Source organism: Podarcis muralis, chromosome 8 (genome assembly GCF_964188315.1).
Source record: "Podarcis muralis chromosome 8, rPodMur119.hap1.1, whole genome shotgun sequence".
NCBI classification, from domain to species: domain Eukaryota; kingdom Metazoa; phylum Chordata; class Lepidosauria; order Squamata; family Lacertidae; genus Podarcis; species Podarcis muralis.
In genome coordinates this window covers 33,109,775-33,129,965 of record NC_135662.1, presented here as the reverse complement: position 1 = coordinate 33,129,965, position 20,191 = coordinate 33,109,775, and the positions used below count along the sequence as shown (strand labels likewise).

The 20,191-nt window shown below is 38.8% G+C and overlaps 1 protein-coding gene across 26 annotated transcripts in view; it reads right to left on the bottom strand.

The window, feature by feature from the left end:
* The window catches only part of EYA1 (EYA transcriptional coactivator and phosphatase 1), an 84,649-nt gene that overhangs the window by 15,380 nt on the left and 49,078 nt on the right, over positions 1 to 20,191 (bottom strand). The window lies entirely within an intron of this gene.

The following is a 20,191-nucleotide window of genomic DNA, read 5'->3' as shown; positions in this document are numbered from 1 at the left end:
CTTTCATCTGAATCTAAGCTCTGTTTCTCAGATATTTAAACAATTGTCTGTGACCTCTCTTAAAGAAGTGAAGACCAATAGCAAAGATGATCCATTTTTAAAAAGAACTAATACATTGGAGCCATTTTTGTGTTGCTGGTTCCCTCTGAACAAATTTCTCTCTCTCTCTCTCTCTGGACTTGGGAGGGAGGGAGGGGAGATAGAAGTGGAAAGAAATTCAAAACAGCTGTTCCCTAACAGAATTAAAATCATGACCCTTAACCCCTGTTCTAAAACATCTATTTTCCAGCCAACCCTCTCCCAGCAAGCAGTGAGCTCCAAGGAGGAAAAGACTTTGACCTCATAACCTTCTTCTCCTCTCCTGAGGTCAACAACCTCAGATAAGAAAAAAAGGGGGGGAGTCTATGTGGCCTCACATGATGGCTATGAGTCTGAGTATTTGAACACAAATTGCCTTTTGAGAATATAGCACAGAACAGTGGAACACAGCACTGGCACCAATGTGTGTGTGTGTTAGGGGGAGCATGCAGAAAAGCTGGAAGCATTAAATATTACTGTTCAATGCAAGTTTGCTGGAAGTTTAAAATGCATGCTGCCAGCAGCACAGAGTTAGGTTTACACTGCAGTAAAATAATGGTTGAAAAAAGATTAATTGAATGGCAAACATTTTTCATATATAAGTTGCTTTTACAAGTCTCTGAATTTATCCTTATTAACATTAAAATTGTCTTAGCAAATTTATTCTAAATATGAAAATCAGGAGCAATGCATAAAGGGAAGCACAGAAAATCCATTGCTAATGGCAAATTATACAGATACATGCCATAAACACTGTGCTGAACCAAGATTTTGTTTGAGGCAGGCATTTGCAGCAGCAATAAAATTAATGTGCACCAGTCTGAGGAGAACCAATTAACATATGTTGAATAACTTTACCTGTGTGCACACCTACATATATATGTGCATGCATGTACACACATACATGTATGGAGTTTGGTTACTCATTATTTTTACATACATGTTTGCAAGCAGAATAGTTCTTCATGGCATCAAAGCAAATAACGGCAGGGAAACAGAAAGGACAATAATGCAATATGATTTATTTAAACTCTGGGAAAGCGGAAGGAAAGGCAAGAGTTAACAAGAGCAGAGTTGCTCCCATCTGTTTCATAGTTTTTAGCTGCCTGGTGAAAAGGAATAATAGTATACCTACAAAGGGGTTAAGAGAATCTGGAACATAAGCAAAATATTGGGTTAGAGCCAAAGTTGCTTCCCTTTACTTGGAACCCGCAGGTCTTCCAAGACCCAAAATTGGATGGAGCAGATTTTTGGGAGTGATGGGGTCTCCAGGGGGAGTCAGGATCTGAGTGTGACGTGTTCTGTTAGTTGCCATTCTCTTCTCTACTCCACTAACCAACCGTCACAGCTAGCTAAGAGGATTAAAAAATATATGACTACCTAGGGATAATAGGATTATTATTATTACAATTTTACCTTGGAAGTCGAACGGAATGTGTTCTGGAAGTCTGTTACTTCCAAAATGTTCAGAAACCAAAGCACGACTTCTGATTGGCTGCAGGAAGCTCCTGCAGCCAATCGGAAGCTGCGGAAGCCCCGTCGGACATTCGGGTTCCAAAGAACGTTCGCAAACTGGAACACTGACTTCCGGGTTCATGGTGTTTGGGAGCCAAAACGTCCAAGTACCAAGGCATTCAGAATCCAATTATTCACTATTACTATTACTATTACAATCTACACTATTACTAGTACAATCAGAATCCTTAAATTATATAGGCTTACAATCTGAAACAAGGTAGTCATAATGAATCCCTTTTCAATCACTGGAATGAATTACTATTGGCTTGTTTATGACAGTCTATGATATATATATATATATTTTTGCTGGGACTGATCTTCTAGGTCCTCTTGCAGCACTATAGTCTCTGAACAATCGCATAAAGATAAAATGCATTTTCTAAAGTGTGGCAATAATCCACACAACTAGGCAGTAACATCTCCCAACATTTGCTACTTTTGGAAAGTGAGATTTTTAAAATTAAAAAATATATATTTGATACTTTTTCAGGCGCTGAGTAGGAAAAAGACAAGTGGGACAGATTAGAAGTGGAATGTTCTTGATAGGAGAGAGGGGAAGAATATCGATGGTGAAAAAGGAACTGTAGGAAAAGCAATTCAGAACAAAAACAGTCAGAAAAGATGGAGAGAGGTAACACCAAGAAAGGAATGAAAGAGAAGTGGAGAAAATGAAAAGAGGCACCATGACCAGCTCAGTGGATGAAGGGGGAGAAAGGTAAACAAAAGATAAAAGGCTGGCGGGTTCTATTTTAAATGGCACTGCAAAGATATAAAATCTATAGGTAAATCCCAGGTTTTCGAAAGAGAAAAATTCTTTAACGGCTGGAAGAGATGGGGGAAAAAAAATTAAACAGCAAATTCAGCTGATAGAAGCCAATTACCCTCTAATTCTTAATGAATCTATTGTGTCTATTCTCTAAACATCCTGTGTTTGTTTTTGCCTTTTGGGGATTTTTGATCTAAGGAGGAAGCATTCAAAGCATTGTTCAGTGTAGGTTAGGTATAATTAAGTGTCAACAGGTTTACAAGACTTAACTTCTGAAAGCTTTAATTTGCTGAATTGGGACAATTGGGATTTGAGTCAAATGAACTTCAGTGGAATGACTGACAGCCTGTCAATCTCTTCATTGCTACACTTCTGAAAATTCTGATGTACTGACAACTTCAAAGGCTCACAGAAAATAAACAAGGAAGAACTGCAATGGATAACAAATGAGGTTTTAAGATATGCATCCTGCATAGATATATACAAATAATAAATGTGCTTTATTTATAATTGTAACAGGTCACAACACTGTAATAATGTAAAAAAAAAAAAAAAAGCATTTAGTTCTAAATACAAACATTTAAATCTCTATGAAATTTCCACAAGAACTACAATTGTCTCTGATTTGTATGTGCAACTTACATGTCTTCCAATCCATGCAATTTTTTTTGAAGATTCTTTATCTATGAACTAATTAAGTAGAATAGTTGAACAATGCTTACAGTAGTTCTTAATTTCTTATTAACTCTGCTGTTTTAAATGTACAGTTTATATTGAGTTCCCTTAGTAATGTTCTCTTTTGAAATGTTGAAGATGTTTTTGTTAACTTTGCTGCGTTAAATGTGCATTCTGTTGTTGACTTCCTTTGTAATGTTATATTTTGAAATTTTTAAGGTAATTGTTGTTGTTGTTTAGTCGTTTAGTCGTGTCCGACTCTTCGTGACCCCATAGACCAGAGCACGCCAGGCACCTCTGTCCTCCACTACCTCCCGCAGTTTGGTCAAACTCATGCTGGTAACCTCAAAAACGCTATCCAACCATCTCGTCCTCTGTCGCCCCCTTCTCCTTGTGCCCTCCATCTTTCCCAGCATCAGTGTCTTCTCCAGGGAGTCTTCTCTTCTCATGAGGTGGCCAAAGTACTGGAGCCTCAGCTTCACGATCTGTCCTTCCAGTGAGCACTCAGGTCTGATTTCCTTAAGAATGGATGCATTTGATCTTCTTGCAGTCCATGGGACTCTCAAGAGTCTTCTCCAGCACCATAATTCAAAAGCATCAATTCTTCGGCGATCAGCCTTCTTTATGGTCCAGCTCTCACTTCCATACATCACTACTGGGAAGACCATGGCTTTAACTATACGGACCTTTGTTGGCAAGGTGACATCTCTACTTCTCATCTCTACTTAAGGTAATTAACAGGAAGCTAAAATACTATGTTGCTTTGAATGTATACTTTATATATTACTTCCTTCTGTGGTGTTTTATTCTGAATTGCTTTATTTGATGTTTTATTGTAAGTTGTAAATTACTTTGAGATTTTTTTCTTAAAAATATAAAGTGGTATCAAAATGAAATGAACAGTAACAACAACAACGAAAACAATATATGCCACAAATGATTTAGCTTTTTAACTAGAATAAGAAACAGAAGTTGTATTTTAAATCCATCAATTGTATCTATTTATGGATGTTGCCTTGAACACGCTTTAGTTGAAATGGTAAATTATGTTTTACACACATCTATCTATCTATCTATCTATCTATCTATCTATCTATCTATGGACTCAGACCAGGACCTTAGGATGTAATAATGAAAAGAACAGTTGCCTCTGGTAATATGCAAAATATCTTTCCTCCATCACAGACTAAGCACAAAGCCCTACCACATTAATAAACCACTTTTTCACATGCTCACATGATTCACACAACTCATTGAATAACATTTCATTGGACAGATCAGACAATTACATTTCCCAACTCTTGCTTTCAACCAATTAAAATAAACACTTTCAGGCAGGTGGCAAGTTGGTAGCTGGACATGAGTCTGTACACAAACATTAAACTGAGGCCATTTTTGCCTATAATTACATTATTTTGGTTCTTTTTGTCATTTTTTCAAGGTGCACAAGTGACATGATAACATAAAATACATTTTATCATTCAGTATACTGCAGTAAAATCAAAGGGAAAAAACCTGTAACAATGGCTCTTAACTTTTCCAAAAGCATGTCAGCTGCAATGATGTAATGGCTCCACTTTTATACTTCAAAAATTAAAAAAGTAAAATCAAGTCATTCGTAGCCTCAACGAGCAGTTTGTGTAAAGGCTTTGGACAAGTTTGCACATAATGAAAAGGGACAATATGAATAACTCTATAAATATATCCTCTGAGAATGTGAAAGCATTACAGGCCAGAGTTCCAAACCTGCTGATTACAGCTAAAATACACTTCCATGTTTGCTTAATCTTCCTAATTTACCGTGAGAAAACTAACACCAGGCTGTCAACTAATTGTTTCAGTGATTTGCTTTACAAAGTAAAATGAGCTGAGAGAAAAAAACAAAACAAAACTCCTTCAGAGCTAGCTCTTTTTCTTTTGCCTTTACATCAGGGTGTCCTTTGAGACTGGCTGGATGTTGGCCAACTCACAGGAAATGATCAGTGGATTCTCTGTTCCCCTTGTATCTGTCATTATGCAATTATCCCCACTGCTTCACTTTTTCCCCTACTGAACGAACAGTAGAGAAAATTGGTCCAAATATGTGTGAGAACGAGCCGTTGAAGGTTCAAACCTATATTTGTATGTGCGTGCATTTATTTTGTTGAAAAGAAAAATACGGCATGTTTGTTCCAACAATATTCTTCCCTTTACATGCCTCTTCATATGCTGCAATTTATTAGACCAAAGAAAGCTCAAACTTCAAGAAACTTGTTCACCTTGACATTCCTAACTGAAACAACACTTAAGCATGTGCTTAAACATTTATCCCTTCTCCTCCTCTTCCTCTCCGGCCCTCTCTGTTTTTTATTTCACTACTGTCAACCTTTAGATGGTGAACCCCTCAGGGCATTTATAGATATACAAATATGGCCCCATAAATAATCATAATCACAAAACGTAAACAACTTTATTTTGGAACTGTTTGAACTGTCTGCATGTTTCAGTGTAGCATTTGTCTTTGATGAAGCACTTAATTTTAAAGCCCATTCATGGAATATCCAAATATCAAAGCCCTGCACCTGCAGGGAATTCCTACACAAAACTATGAAGGAAAGGATCCCATCTGCACATGGAGAATTTCAAAGCATGTGAAGAATATTCCCTGCTTGCCCAAGGAAAACAAGGGACTTATTGCACATGTTTCAGAGCCCTATCAGAGTTGTTGGAGTGGGGCTTTCACTATGATACATGAATGAATGTGCACTTATTACCTGTGTAGTGGACCCAATCCTGATACCTTCACTGTATTTGTGCTTCCAAGCATGGAGATGTGAGGGGGTTGCTCCTCCTCCATTTCTTGTATCTGGCAATATAATATCTTTTCCTTAGTGCACCCATTGCTATTTTGTTCAGTGCCTACTTATCATTGGCTCACAATCTCCTTCTCTTCTTCCTCCTCTCATGTAATGAGTGAAACCACCACCTCCATGCCCAAGGTAATTTGTTAATATATAGGTATTAATTTACATAAAGAAATGAATATCCTTGGAGGATTTGCCAATGAAGAGCCTTAAGGGTATTGCCTCCTTTTCCCATTCTGTCTGCCATAAAAAGTAACTGTTTGTAAAACCTGCTGGTTAATTTCCCTTCTGGTTCTGCACTCCCCTCCCCAGAGAAGCCAGTGCTGGAAGGTTCATGAGAACATTTTTAAATGCTGTAGACAGCAACATGCTTAGGACCTTGGAGCAACTCCTAATCAGTGCTCACTTGCCATCTGGCATGTGGGATAGGGCATTACATTTGATTCTAGACTATCATAGTACATATAAAATGAAGTTGTTTTATGAGAGGGAACTATATTGAACTACAGTGGTACCTCGGGTTACATACGCTTCAGGTTACAGAGTCTGCTAACCCAGAAATAGTACCTCAGGTTAAGAACTTTGCTTCAGGATGAGAACAGAAATCGTGCTCCGGCAGCACGGCAGCAGCAGGAGGCCCCATTAGCTAAAATGGTGCTTCAGGTTAAGAACAGTTTCAGGTTAAAAACAGACCTCCAGAATGAATTAAGTACTTAACCTAAGGTACCACTGTAATTACTAACCTGTCATGTGTCCATTAATTTCAGTTGGTCTACTTTGAGTATGAGTTAGTTGGAAAGTGTGGAGTACATTTAGTTGTGTTGGATGTAGTGCCGTAACGAAAGATGTATTTATTTGGAAGGATGGAAGAAGTGAACCAACTGAAGACTTATTTATCAGGCAGTCGCTGCATTTTGTAAATGGTTATTTGATGGTGTATGTGTGATCACACCTGTTTTGTTATTGATAGCTGGAATGTATGATTTTATTGAGTTTCACAGGTACTGTACTCCTCCTCGGGATTATTTTAATTTATAACCAGATAGCAAATTTCATTAATAAACAAACCTTTTTTGACATCTGTTTAGCAAAACCAATTAGAAAAAGGTAAAATAAGGTAGCTAAAATTGACTTATTTTGCATTTAAATCTCTAGTTCTTATTAGTGCTTATGCAGCATCTATTTGCAGAAATAGGCTTTTTTATGTGCAAAAGCCATTCCAAAATAACTGGGAAATTATTTTTAATTGTACCTCCTTCGTCTCTATTCGGGACCACTGCTGACTTCCTGTTAGTTACTGACAATAAAAGCTTAAGTGCTTCTGCCTAACCCATCATCACAAAATTCCTGTTAACATACAACATAAATCCATGTGAAAAAGGAGAGACTACAGTTCGCAGGTTCTCAATACTAGCCCTCAATTGGCAGAACCTGTCATCCCTGTCTGGTCTGCACTTTGTGACCTGGACATTTCCTCAACTTTCCCACAATAATTATTCTGTGCAAAGGGTAGGAAGAAAGGTGCAGATTACCTGTGGGACAGGCACAAGATATAGAGAACAAAGAGAGCTCTTGAAATCCATTTCATTCCGTCTGACAATTTGTGGATTAACAGTCAAGGAATTAAAACTGACCTTGAAGAGTTTCAAAATACTTCCAGTTAAATTCAGCGTAATGAACCTACACAATTTACATTCATACTACAATGACTGTTAATGAAAGGCTAAGACAAAAATTAAATTACATGAAAGGGCCTGACTTTTTATGTAGTAAAAGGCAGGATTTTCCTTTGCAAACTGAATACACACAGAATTTAATTTAAATTTAGGTGAGGATGGGAGAGAGTGAATGAATAAAATTTAATATAAGCAACAGTAGAAAGCAGCTATTCCCCCTGTTTTACTCTCATTTCTTCCATGAGAGGAAGCATTCCTCGCATAATAATGACCAAAAGATCTGCTACTTTTCATTGTCTGAACTAACAGTATTCTTCATTGGACAACAAACACCATATCAACGTTCCTTTTTCTGAAAAAACTGGTATGGCCATGGGCATTTTCCTGACAGATTTACAGATTACACTGTACAAAAGATTTTCTTGTGTACTCTTTCGCAGCAGCAAGAACAATCAATAATTTCCCATTGGAAGAATTCAGCAGATTTATCAGTCAAAAAAAGAGAAGATTATAGAGAAATGTTTTTCTCCCTCTCTCACAATACTAGAATCTGGGGATATCCAATGAAGCTGTATGTTGGAAGAATCAGGACAGCACCTAGGTAAACTACAAAATTATCTCCCACAAAATATAGTTAAGGCCACCAACTTGGATGGCTTTAATAGAGGATCAGACAAATTTGTGCAGGTTGTCAGTGACACAGGTGCTATGTTATACTGCTGGAGGCAGATTGCCTTTGAATGCCAGTTTCTGGGAACAACATATGGGGAGAGCCTTGTTGTGCTCAGGTTATGCTTGTGGAGTCTTCTGGGCATCTGGTTACCCATAAAGAACCAGTGACCAACTGGTTGTTCTTATCAAGGCTTGTTTTCAGGACAATTTATTAATGGACAAGCTCATCTACCTACCCCTCTAGAAACTGTCACATAAAAGTTGTTAGGGGTCATGCAAAACTTGAAATATTATATTCAGTATGGAACCCATTTTATAGTATCATTTTGCTGAACTAGTAAGAGAAAGTAATTACAGCTTAAATAATATATTTGAATATGCTTATATTGCATAATGTTATGTTATATATAGGGACGCGGGTGGCGCTGTGGGTTAAACCACAGAGCCAAGGACTTGCCAATCAGAAGGTCGGCGGTTCGAATCCCTGTGACGGGGTGAGCTCCCGTTGCTTGGTCCCTGCTCCTGCCAACCTAGCAGTTCGAAAGCACGCCAAAGTGCAAGTACAGTGGTACCTCGCAAGACGAATGCCTCGCAAGACGGAAAACTTGCAAGACAAAAGGGTTTTTGGTTTTTTGAGTTGCTTTGCAAGACAATTTTCCCTATGGGCTTGCTTCGCAAGACGGAAACATCTTGCAAGTTTGTTTCCTTTTTTAAAAAACCATTAATACAGTTGCGACTTGACTTCGAGGAGCAACTCATAGCACGCGGTGTGGTAGCCTTTTTTGAGGTTTTTGAAGACTTTGGTGATTTTTGAAGCTTTTCCAAAACTTTTCCGACACCGTGCTTTGCAAGACGAAAAAAATCGCAAGACGAAAAAACTCGCGGAACGAATTAATTTTGTCTTGCGAGGCACCACTGTAGATAAATAGGTACCGCTCCGGCGGGAAGGTAAACGGCGTTTCCGTGCGCTGCTCTGGTTCACCAGAAGCGGCTTAGTCATGCTGGCCACATGACCCAGAAGCTGTACGCCGGCTCCCTCGGCCAGTAAAGTGAGATGAGCGCCACAACCCCAGAGTTGGTCACGACTGGACCTAATGATCAGGGGTCCCTTTACCTTTATGTTGAGAACTTCTGAGTTATACTGTGACTAATTAACCCAAAAGCCTGTCTCTGCTACTTTAATTTGGGCATAAGACAGTTGTGGATACCTTAGTAACAGTTGAAAAGGTAAATGATATTTCAAGGTAACAGTCTGAAAACAACTAACGTGAGAAGCCACTAGTTCATATATGTACCACGTGGGTGATAAGAAGCAAGTGTATTGGCTGAAGGGGTCAATAACTTTGATTGGTGTAAAAAGGTCTATACAGAAGCAGCGATTGGTCACTAAAAGACCAATAGGTGAGAGCCCTGTCGGGGCAAGAATATGATTGCTCAGAGGAGGTTCTGATGGGATGGGAGGGGGACCAGGAGAACAAAAGGCAATACAGAGTCAGTCAGTTGTTGACTGGGAGAGTATAGAACTTGGATTTGAGAAAAACCTAAGGCTGGCAATCTGAGACCAGAGCTGGTGGCTAGAGAGAGCAAGAACCTGTGGTGTGAAGTTGGGGTGAAGCTTCAGGTTGGCAGCAGAGTCCATCACCAGATGGCTTCAAGCAGAGGTCTGACCAAAGGGTGAATTTCAGCAAGCAGTGCATGAAACTTCTGGACTATAGTAGAAGTCAAAAGCAGCAGGAAGAACTTGAGGCAGAAGAGATCTATTGTATAGCATCTGTTCCTAGTTGTAAGCAATTGACTGGAGTGAAAGTCAGAGAAATCTGGCCAGAGGGATAGGCTACTGAGAGCTTATTTGGCTTGAGAAGACTTTTAAATACCAGGCACTGTAACTAAATGTATTGAACCCTGATTAATTCAGAACTGTACACTTAAGCGATCTTATTCTGCCATCTGAAAAGCAACACATTATTTCTTTATGTAAATAATTCCCTTAACATACCAGTGTGTGTGTGTGTGTGTGTGTGTGTGTGTGTGTGTAAAAACTTGTCTTTGGGAACCAAACCACTGGGTTTCTCTTACAGAAGGAGGGGTTGTTTGGTGGCAAAAGTTAAAGGTTTTATAGACGATGCAAAAACAACAAAGAGTTGCGACATCTTAAAGACTAACAAATGTATTATGGCATAAACTTTTGTGGAAGCTTATGCCATATTAAATGGCTTACTCTTTAAGGTGCTGCAAGACTGCTGTTTTTCTTTTTTTTGGGGGGGGGCACTGCTACTTCTCTGGAAATAGTTAATGCAGCATTCCTTAACAGTGACATCTATCTGAGAACTTCATTATACACTATGGTAGGAAGTTCCATAGAGTCAAGTCTCAAAGGCATTTCAAAGGAAAAATAGGAAATCTATGATTTTCATCACATTTTGTGATTGTGCACTCTACATAATTGATTAAATTGGCTGTATTTGTTTGTTTTATTAATTTTTTTCCAGACTATGTTTAGAAGTAGTCACTTTACTGAAAAATTCCATATAAACATAAGACAAAGGAAAGTATGATAAACCAAATATTTTAGGATTTCAATGAGTTTCTAACTCATTTTACATCTCACCTACTGATTATATTTATTAATTAAAAAAATCTTAACACCACTTTTACGTCAAAAAAATGCTCTAGGTAATTGACAATATAATAAAACAACTACAATAGCAAGATTATCTGATTTTAAAAAGAGAAAGGAAAACAGAAGTGATTAGAGCAAGTCAAATGCCTGTCAAAAAGAGGGGGGGGGGAGGAACCAGTTTGCACAGAAGTGAAAGCTGATCAAAGAGTGGGTGATATGGGTATTCCTTGGTAGGAAATGCCAGAATTTAGGACAAGTCACAGAAAGGCCCTCTTCAACATTCCAACGAAACACAGTTCAGATGCTGGTTGGAGGTGAAAGAAAACCTCTGCAGAAGGTCTTAATGGGCAAGCAGTCTTGTATAGGGGAGGGTGATCCTTCAGTTATCTCAGTTCCAAAGCTGTTAAAAGGTTGAAAGGTCACACTCAGCCTTGTGGATTGAGCTTAAAAATGAATTAAAACCAAGTAAAGCTGTTATAAAAAGGAAGTCATATGTTCTTGATAACCAGTTCCAATCAGTAGGCTGGGTGCAGCACTGCATACCTAAAGAGGTTTTTAGACACCTTTCAAAGGCAGTTCCATGTACAACACTTTGTGGTAGTCTAATTGTGATGTGACGAAATCATCTGACACCATGCCAGATTTGTTTCCTCTAGTGTGCATACTAACCTAAGCTCAACAAAGGTCATCTAGGTTCAGAGTTGGATCCAGAGGCACTACCAGACAGCAAGCATGTGCACTGAGAAGAAGTGTACTCATATCACTAGATCAGCAGTTCAATTAACCACCTTTGTCTTGTCTGCATTAAGCTTTAATTTATTTGCTCCCATCCCATCTATTACCAGCATCCAACACCAGTTCAGCACCTCTACATCTTCCCTGAAATGACAATAGAAAGGATAGCGTGGGATGCCACATTACAAATTCTTGGATTATTTCCTCCAGCAGTTTCATGTATATGTTAATCATCATAGAGAAACAAGATAAAACTCTCTGGGTGTCAATAGGTGAAAACACGCTCACCTCATGACCTTCTGAAATTATCCTTCCAGGAATTAACAGAACCAGCACTAAAATAGGTATGTATTAGAACAACAGATTTTGTTTAGTAACCCTTTTCTGAATTAAAAAAAACCCAAGCGGTATTCAGCTAACACATTCTGTCAAGGCCATAGCATACATAGACTTGCTGTCTTAATTGGTTTTAAATTCTTTTAGCCCATACTTATAGACTACAGCAAGTAAGCCTGATTGATAAGACATCGGATGAATTCTCTTTCTTGTCATTCTCTTTCTAGGTTTTCTGACTGAACAAAATAATCACTGAACTAAATGAAACTCACATAGAGGTTTTATTGTAGTACTCCTGAAACAGAAGAAGACTCTGGGGGCCCTGGATCTAAAGCTCATTCTGGAAGCCTGAATTATACCACTCCTCTTTATTGTTTTCAGACAACTTTGCAAATAACTCTCTCCCACTTAAATACCTAATAGCCCAACATTTCCCATTCTTTCATAACATATATAGAAATGGAAGGTTGCCCAGAGAGTCCAATATGGTCATATTAAATTTCAAAGAGTACACTTGTCAAAAATGAGAGGTAAAGTTAAAAAGGAGAGTGAGGGGAGACACATTTATTTAACAAACTTGGGGCATTATGTCAAACTGAATCTGAACTAAGAAGTGGTATAAACCTTTATTTTTTTCCTGAAGACTGAACCAGCTAGTTCCTGCAGGCCTGCCAGTTACTGAATCACAACTAAACCAGAATAGTGTTAGTTACAGATGAAACTAGAATTGAACAACAACAACAACAACACAAAGTAATGATCCGACTCCCTGTTTAAAATTCAGTTAGAATGTATACCACAGTTTAGAAAAGTGCAAATAAGTTTAAGATGATTTGTTTAATAAGCAAGGTTACAGGATAGAAACAGGCCCAATCCAGAACAGTTTTCAGACTAAGCATGGACTGTTGCAGTAGATAGCCACACTCCAGGGCTTACTACTCTACTTCTCTAGTACAGTGGTGCCCCGCAAGACGAACGCCTCGCAAGGCGGAAAACCCGCTAGACGAAAGGGTTTTCCGTTTTGGAGGCGCTTCGCAAAACAAATTTCCCTATGGGGTTGCTTCGCAAGACGAAAAAATCTTGCGGGTCCCCGCGGGTTTTTTCCGCTTTTCCACCCCTTTTGCTAAGCCGCCTATCAGCTGTTCCGCTGATAACCCGCTTAACAGCTGATCGCGAAAAGCCGCTAGACCGCTGTAGCGCTAATCCGCTAAGCTGTCAATGGGCTTGCTTCGCAAGACGAAAAAAACGCTAGATGAAGAGAATCACGGAACGGATTCTTTTCGTCTTGCGAGGCACCACTGTAGTAGGTCCTAACTACTCTGTAATGCAGAACACTTCAGCTTCCAGAACTTCTTCCTCTTACAGTCACTGCAAAACACATGTAATTACTGTCCTACCTCCTCACTTGCTTCCTTCCCACAAACACACACCTATCTCATGTTTGCTTTTAATCCTCTTGAATTCTTGCTGCTCCTCATTTAGCTTCCAATTCCAAGCATGAAGACTATAAAATTCAGCAGCTGTAGCTGCTGAACAGTTCATCTGCTTGAACTGTGCACTTTTCACTCTGTTTTTGTTTTAATAACAGCTCTTCTCTCTTGTTGGGTTCTGGACTTAAGTCAGGATATGTCTGTGGACACAGTTTTGTTTTCTCTCCACCCCCTGCTCAATGCACTTCAGGTAGTGATACTTGCAGTGCAATCCCAACCTCTTATCTGAGCTGCTACAAAGGACTAGGATTAAGGTAGGAGCAACCCTCTTTCAGGCTCCATTAGCCTCTGCCACTGCAGAAGTCCCTACTGCATCCATGGGATCAGGAAGCTACTGCCAATGGTTCTCCCACCAGTGACAGCCTGTGGAAAATCCACAAATCAGGACCTTTCAGAGCAGGATGATGGTACAGCAAAAGAGACAAAATTATCTCCTCCTTTCTTGGAATTCAGCGATTGCTCCACGGTTCTATGGCCAGGGTTTAGAATTTTTCTGTGGGCAAGAATGGGGAATAAAGTGTTCATGCTTCTTTCTGCAACCACAATGACTGAAAATACACTATCAAATGAACTCTGGTATTTTAGTCATTTAAGCTAATACAGTGGTACCTTGGGTTACATACGCTTCAGGTTACATACACTTCAGGTTACAGACTCCACTAACCCAGAAATAGAACCTCGGGTTAAGAACTTTGCTTCAGGATGAGAACAGAAATCGTGCTCTGGCGGCGTGGAGGCAGCAGGAGGCCCCATTAGCTAAAGTGGTGCTTCAGGTTAAGAACAGTTTCAGGTTAAGAACGGACCTCCGGAACGAATTAAGTACTTAACCCAAGGTATCACTGTAAAGCTCTTCATTGCTAGTACCATTTGGCAACTTGGGCTGCCTGTTTGGTAGCAAAAAATAAAATAAAAACAAATCTCAAAAACAAGTCATGCCAGATGAATCTCTCTTTTTTTGGGATAGAGCTAGAAGCTTTGTGGATGAGGGGAATGCTGTGGACATAGTGTATCTTGATTTCAGTAAGACCTTTGACAAAGTACTCTATGATATTCTTGCAGAGTAGCTGGTAAAATGTGGGCTGGATGAGGTAACTGTTAGATGGATTTGTTGCTGCTTGACTGGTCGAACCCAAAGAGTGCTCACAATTGGTTCCTTATCATCCTAGAAAAAAGTGGCAAGTGGGGTGCCACAGGGTTCTGTTCTGGGCCTGCTGTTGTTCAATGTCTTTCTAAATGACTTGGATGAAAGAATTGAAGGGATGTTTGTGCAGTTTGCAGATGCCACAGAAGACAGAATTGGGATTCAAAATGACCCGAATACCTGGCTTGGAGAAAGAAAGAAGCTAATGCTAGTCTAGGCTGCATCAACGGAAGTACAGTATACTGATCAAATGAAGAGTTCTGCTCTGTTCTGCCTTGGCCAGACTATAGCTGGAGATTCCAACTAACAATCAGTAAGAACTTTCTAATGGTAAGAGTTGTTCGACTGTGGAACAGACTTATTTCGAATATGGTGGACTCTCTTTCCTTGGAGGTTTTTAAAACAGAGGTTGGATGGTCATTTGTCATGGATGCATTAGCAGGGATTTCTGCATTGCAGGTGGTTGGACTAGATGACCCTCGTTGTCCTTTCCAACTCTACAATTCTTTGATACATAGAACAACAACAAGCACAGTCTCCATTGATTCTAGAATAAAATGTCATGTGTAAGAAGCCTTGAAATCTGTACTTTTTTGGTTCCTTTCAGCGTCTGTTTTCACATTTTTTTAAAAAGCCACTGAGGTACAGAGCTTAAAAAAAAAAATTTATTTTCAAATTAAATGATCAAAACATATCTGTAAATAAAAAGCCTAAATTTCTAGCATTCATTATGTGGACATCATGTGGAGCTCCAAGCAACTATTTTACACAGACTGACAAACTACTTTGAAAATATTTTGTTAAAAAGCAGTATATCAGTTGCATGCATGCATAAATAAATAAATATCTAGTATGTATCCTACAGACTAAGCCTAGCTGTTTCATAAGTTTTAATGATTTAAATAGGATTTACTTCCAATAAGGTTTGCTTGGAATAAGAAACTTATAGTGTCATGTTATGCATGTTTTTTTCTGAAGCAAGCTTGACTTTGTCTAATGGGGCTTACTTTCTAATAAGTGAATTTAGGATTGCAGCTTTTTTCTTTTTTCTTTTGATTTGTATATCTCTGCCACATCTAAATCACCTATCTCAATTACCCCATCAAAAATGTGCACAGTATAGGTATGTTAGCAGGTATGAGTAAGTATAAATTCAGTGTGGATGTATGTGTTTATGTGTGTAGAAATGAACAAAATACAGTTACATTGGTATGTCTATATCATTTATTTATTTATTTATTTGATTAATTTCATAAAATTTGTACAATGAAATAGTAATTTTTATTCCTTTATATAAAGAAACAAACTCCTCAAACTTATCTATTGGTTATAGCATTACCAAGACAAAAATGTTTACAAAGTAGCAGTGTAAATTACTACTGAGCAATTAGATTTGCCAAATGGCTGGAGACTGCTGTTCTAAGAAAACTTAAAGGTTCGTGTCATGTGGCCAGCATGACTAAGCCGCTTCTGGCAAACCAGAGCAGCACACGGAAATGCTGTTTACCTTCCCGCTGGAGCGGTACCTATTTATCTACTTGCACTTCGTGCTTTCGAACGGCTAGGTTGGCAGGAGCAGGGACCGAGCAACGGGAGCTCACCCCGTTGCGGGGATTCGAACCGCAACCTTCTGATTGGCAAGTCCCAGGCTCTGTGGTTTAACCCTCAGCGCCACTTGGAAGCAAATCCCACTGAAAACAATGGGGCTTACTTTCAAGTACATTGGTGTTAAATGGTTTGTAAATGACACCTTATCTGGATAATTAGAAACTCAGCTAAACAGGAACGTGGAATAGCACTGGTGTTTACAACAGAATGCTCAGCATGTTGGGAAATGAGTATCATGGAAAATGTATAATATGGGTATGAAGACAGATGGGTTAATAAGTTGTTTTGAGAGGTAGAGTCATATTATGCAAAAGGAAAACTATACACATGAGAAAGTATTTGAATTTGGTGGACGTGATCTGTGCTTCTCAGCAGCTGCACTAGAAAATGCCTCGCTGCTGCCAAGAGATTGTACAGATTTGCCTGCTCCATCATACTCCAAAATGCAAAGCTCAGTACTCAGTGTTATTTTTTCTGATGGAGGAAAGTCTAAGATATAGCAAACACACCATATAGATGAAGAGAGTGAAAATTGTATTCCTGCTAATGCACCATGACCACACTGTTTAGGATATTATTCCAGAGGTGTAGACATCCCGAGAGAGAAAATTAAGAAATTAAGAAAACATCTATTCATATAAATTCATTGTCACTGACTGAGAGTGTTGGTGTTTATGCCCAAGAGGTTTGCTTTTATCCTAAATGCTATCTCTGCAAACCCCCAGGCCACATAACAAGCCATCTGTGAAGCTCCCTCAAGTTAAAAACAGAGTTTACAACATACCAGGTGAGAGGGAAGGCAGGCAGGAATGGTGGGTTGGGGGAAAACGAAAAACATTGCAGGGTGGGAAGAATTAGTTGCAAGGAAGCATTTCAGGTCATGCCAGACCAGTGAGAAATGACCAGTGCAGGCAACAAATTCTCCTAGCTGAAGCCAACTTGTATGTATATGGATGCTGCTCTTACACAATACAGTTGACAAACCAAAAGGTCAGATATATTGTATTGCTAGCCCATACATAATTCAGTGCTTTCAGGCAGCCTAATAAGCTGATGCTGAAAACACCCCAGCAGCCAGGGTGTTTATTCATTGTTGCTCAGTGTCTACTTTGATCTATAAAGAAAGAAACTTATATGACCTTACAACTGGTCTGTCTCCAGAGTAGAACAGTGGGTGGCAGGGGGCAGGGAGGACACACAGTTAAATCCATCACTAAACTGAACTAAAGGAAGGTTCATCCAGTGGTGATTAAATCAAAAGTGACGCAAAGCTTTCCCTAGAACTCAATGCAGAGTGGAAACAAACCTGTTTAAGGGGTTTGAAAGGCTCAGATAACTTCCCTGCCATTGTTTTTCTCTTTTTTTTCATGCCTCTACACTTCCTGGTTCTGCCTGAGACCAGATGTGCCAAAATACTCTAATAAAGAGTGTTGTCATAACCCAGCAAGAAGCCGGAAACACAAGTAATCTTGTAAGCAGAAAAAATGTTTTCATGTTCAAAACATCTGCACATACTTTTCATAAGGACCAAATACTTCTCAGACACTGTCACATTGTCTATTCAACTATTTATAATGATCACATGAGGTGTAACTATTAGTATTCCTTTTCTAGAAACTCCCCCCTCCTGAAACCTATTGTGAGGTTTTGCAGTGCAGTGCACTTTAAAATCTTCCACATTTTCTGAAAGAATGTTGTTTTCTGTCCTTTAGAGTGTTAAAAGAAAATGTATAGTTCAGAGAATTACTGTGCATTTGGTCTTTTTAAAGTTTCTATTCCAAAACTATTATCTAGAATATAAATGCCCACTCTACCACAATACTGCAGGGCCACAACCAACATAAAAGAATTACAGTATTAGTGGAATAATTTACTAAAGGCACAGCCACATATTATGAAAACAAGGAGTTGCCACTGAAAACAGCATCATCACCACCACTGCCATAATCATTCTTAATCGCCCCCATTGACTCTTAATCAGCTTCTAAACGACTGTCTCAAGGTGATTTACACATAAGAAATTGAACACAGTTAAAAACACATAAAGAGCAAATGCATGTAAAACAAGACTAAAACCCTAACAAGTCGAAACTGGTGCTAAAGACCCATTTATGCAGCCAGAAAAGCCTGTCAGAACAAAAGTTCCCACTTGTTTCTGGAAAGTGCAGATAATGGAAACCTGTTGTATCTCAACAGGAATGCTATTCCACAGAACAAGGGAAGCCACACTAAAAGTCCTGCTCTGAACAGCATGGGTGATCCTTGGAACTTGCAGGAGAAACTTTCCTGCACTCCACATCAATATACTGGGTTCAACATCCTTTTTGAGGTGCGGCAATAGAACTGCACATAATATTTTTAGGAATGTACAATGTGATCACAAATTCACATGCTGAAATGGACTGACTGAAACTGCTTTTGAAATGTCACCATGTTTCAAAAGCAGCTTACAGTGTGAATTGAGAAGATGCTGCTCAGGAAACTCAGCTCATAAGCCCTGTGTGGCATACGAAGTAAATTCCAAAATTCTCCGTTAACGTTGCCAGCGTTTTGTCATAACCACTAAACTTATAGTTAATTTCTATTGACATCAATTGTAGTTGCAAGAAGTTACAAGGCCTTACATATGTATACATGTAGATTTATGGTTGGGTAAAACAAAAGAAAACACTATAAACTATTGGATGTAGGCTTAGGATATGATACTATTTTTTAATAGCTTGCATAAAATTGAATGCAACCAAAAATACATATACAGCCTTGGAAAGTAAGGACCCTTGTTATTTTCGTTTTTGGAAGAATAACAATCCAATACATGTCATTCAATACCAAAACAATAAATGTCTTTAACATTAAATTGCATTATTGAAAACACTTGCAAATGCATGAATTGTTGCATTTTAAATGTGAAGAAATAAATACTTCACTAAGGAATGAAAGAAAAAATAAAGCACATTTAAATAATTTTATTACATTCTTAAGTTGCCAATTCATCTGTGAGTAGTTTCTTTGCAGATGAAAAGAAATCAAAATATAGGACAGATGTTTGAGAAACCACATTTAAGGTTCCTCACACACTAGCATTTTTCAAATGATATTGGCTCATCTATTAAATAAGGTGTATTTTGCTTGATTTTTAGAAAAGGAAACATCAGGAAATATTTAAAGGCCAATTGCTGCCAATTAACTTTGATCAGCAAAAGTTGTATTTGAATCTTTTGGATTCTTTTGCCTGTCTGGAATAACACACATTTATAAATTCTAACAAAACAACAACGTGATGATTAATGCCTGTTGGCAGCCCTGCCACAAGCTTGTTTAATGGTTGGATTTTAAATAAACAGCTGTCTTTATTATGATGGGAGCAAAACTTGACTGTTTTAATATATTCTTTTCTTTTTATGATAATAACAACAGAAATTGCCTTTCCCATTGTAAGATTAAACAGACAAGCACTTTACTGGAAGTCTATGCAGAAAGTTCCAAAAAGATGAATACAAAAGTAACAGCATCGACGACTGAAATGGCTTCCCATTTTTCTTTTTCTTTTTCCAGTTCATGTAATAGTTCTACTGCTGAGATCCTTCTGATCACAGAGGTCCCTGCTGCTGTATTCAGCTAGTTCTCTGGTCACATTTCATTACTCACATGGAAAGGTCTACTGACAAGCTGAAAACAACCACCACAATCAACTACAAATGTCTATGAATTGGTCTTCACACAAGACTTGCATGACTAATGAAAAGAAGTGGAACAAGCTCTATGTACTATGTAGGCCTGGGCAATATATCAATATATCGCCCAGGACTGGTACATGGGGGCAGACCGCAATGACAGCTTCATTCAGCAGTATATCACTGGTGAAACCGTCACTGCTTTTGAGTTCCTCTGCCTCCAGTGCCCAGCAAGACAGAGGGAGAAACAAACTAGCTGGGAGATGGAGGCAGAGGGACACAAGCGGCGGCAGTTTCACCAGCAATATACGGCAATGTTGAAGACCCAACATCGCCCAGCCCTAGTCCTATGCAGAAAC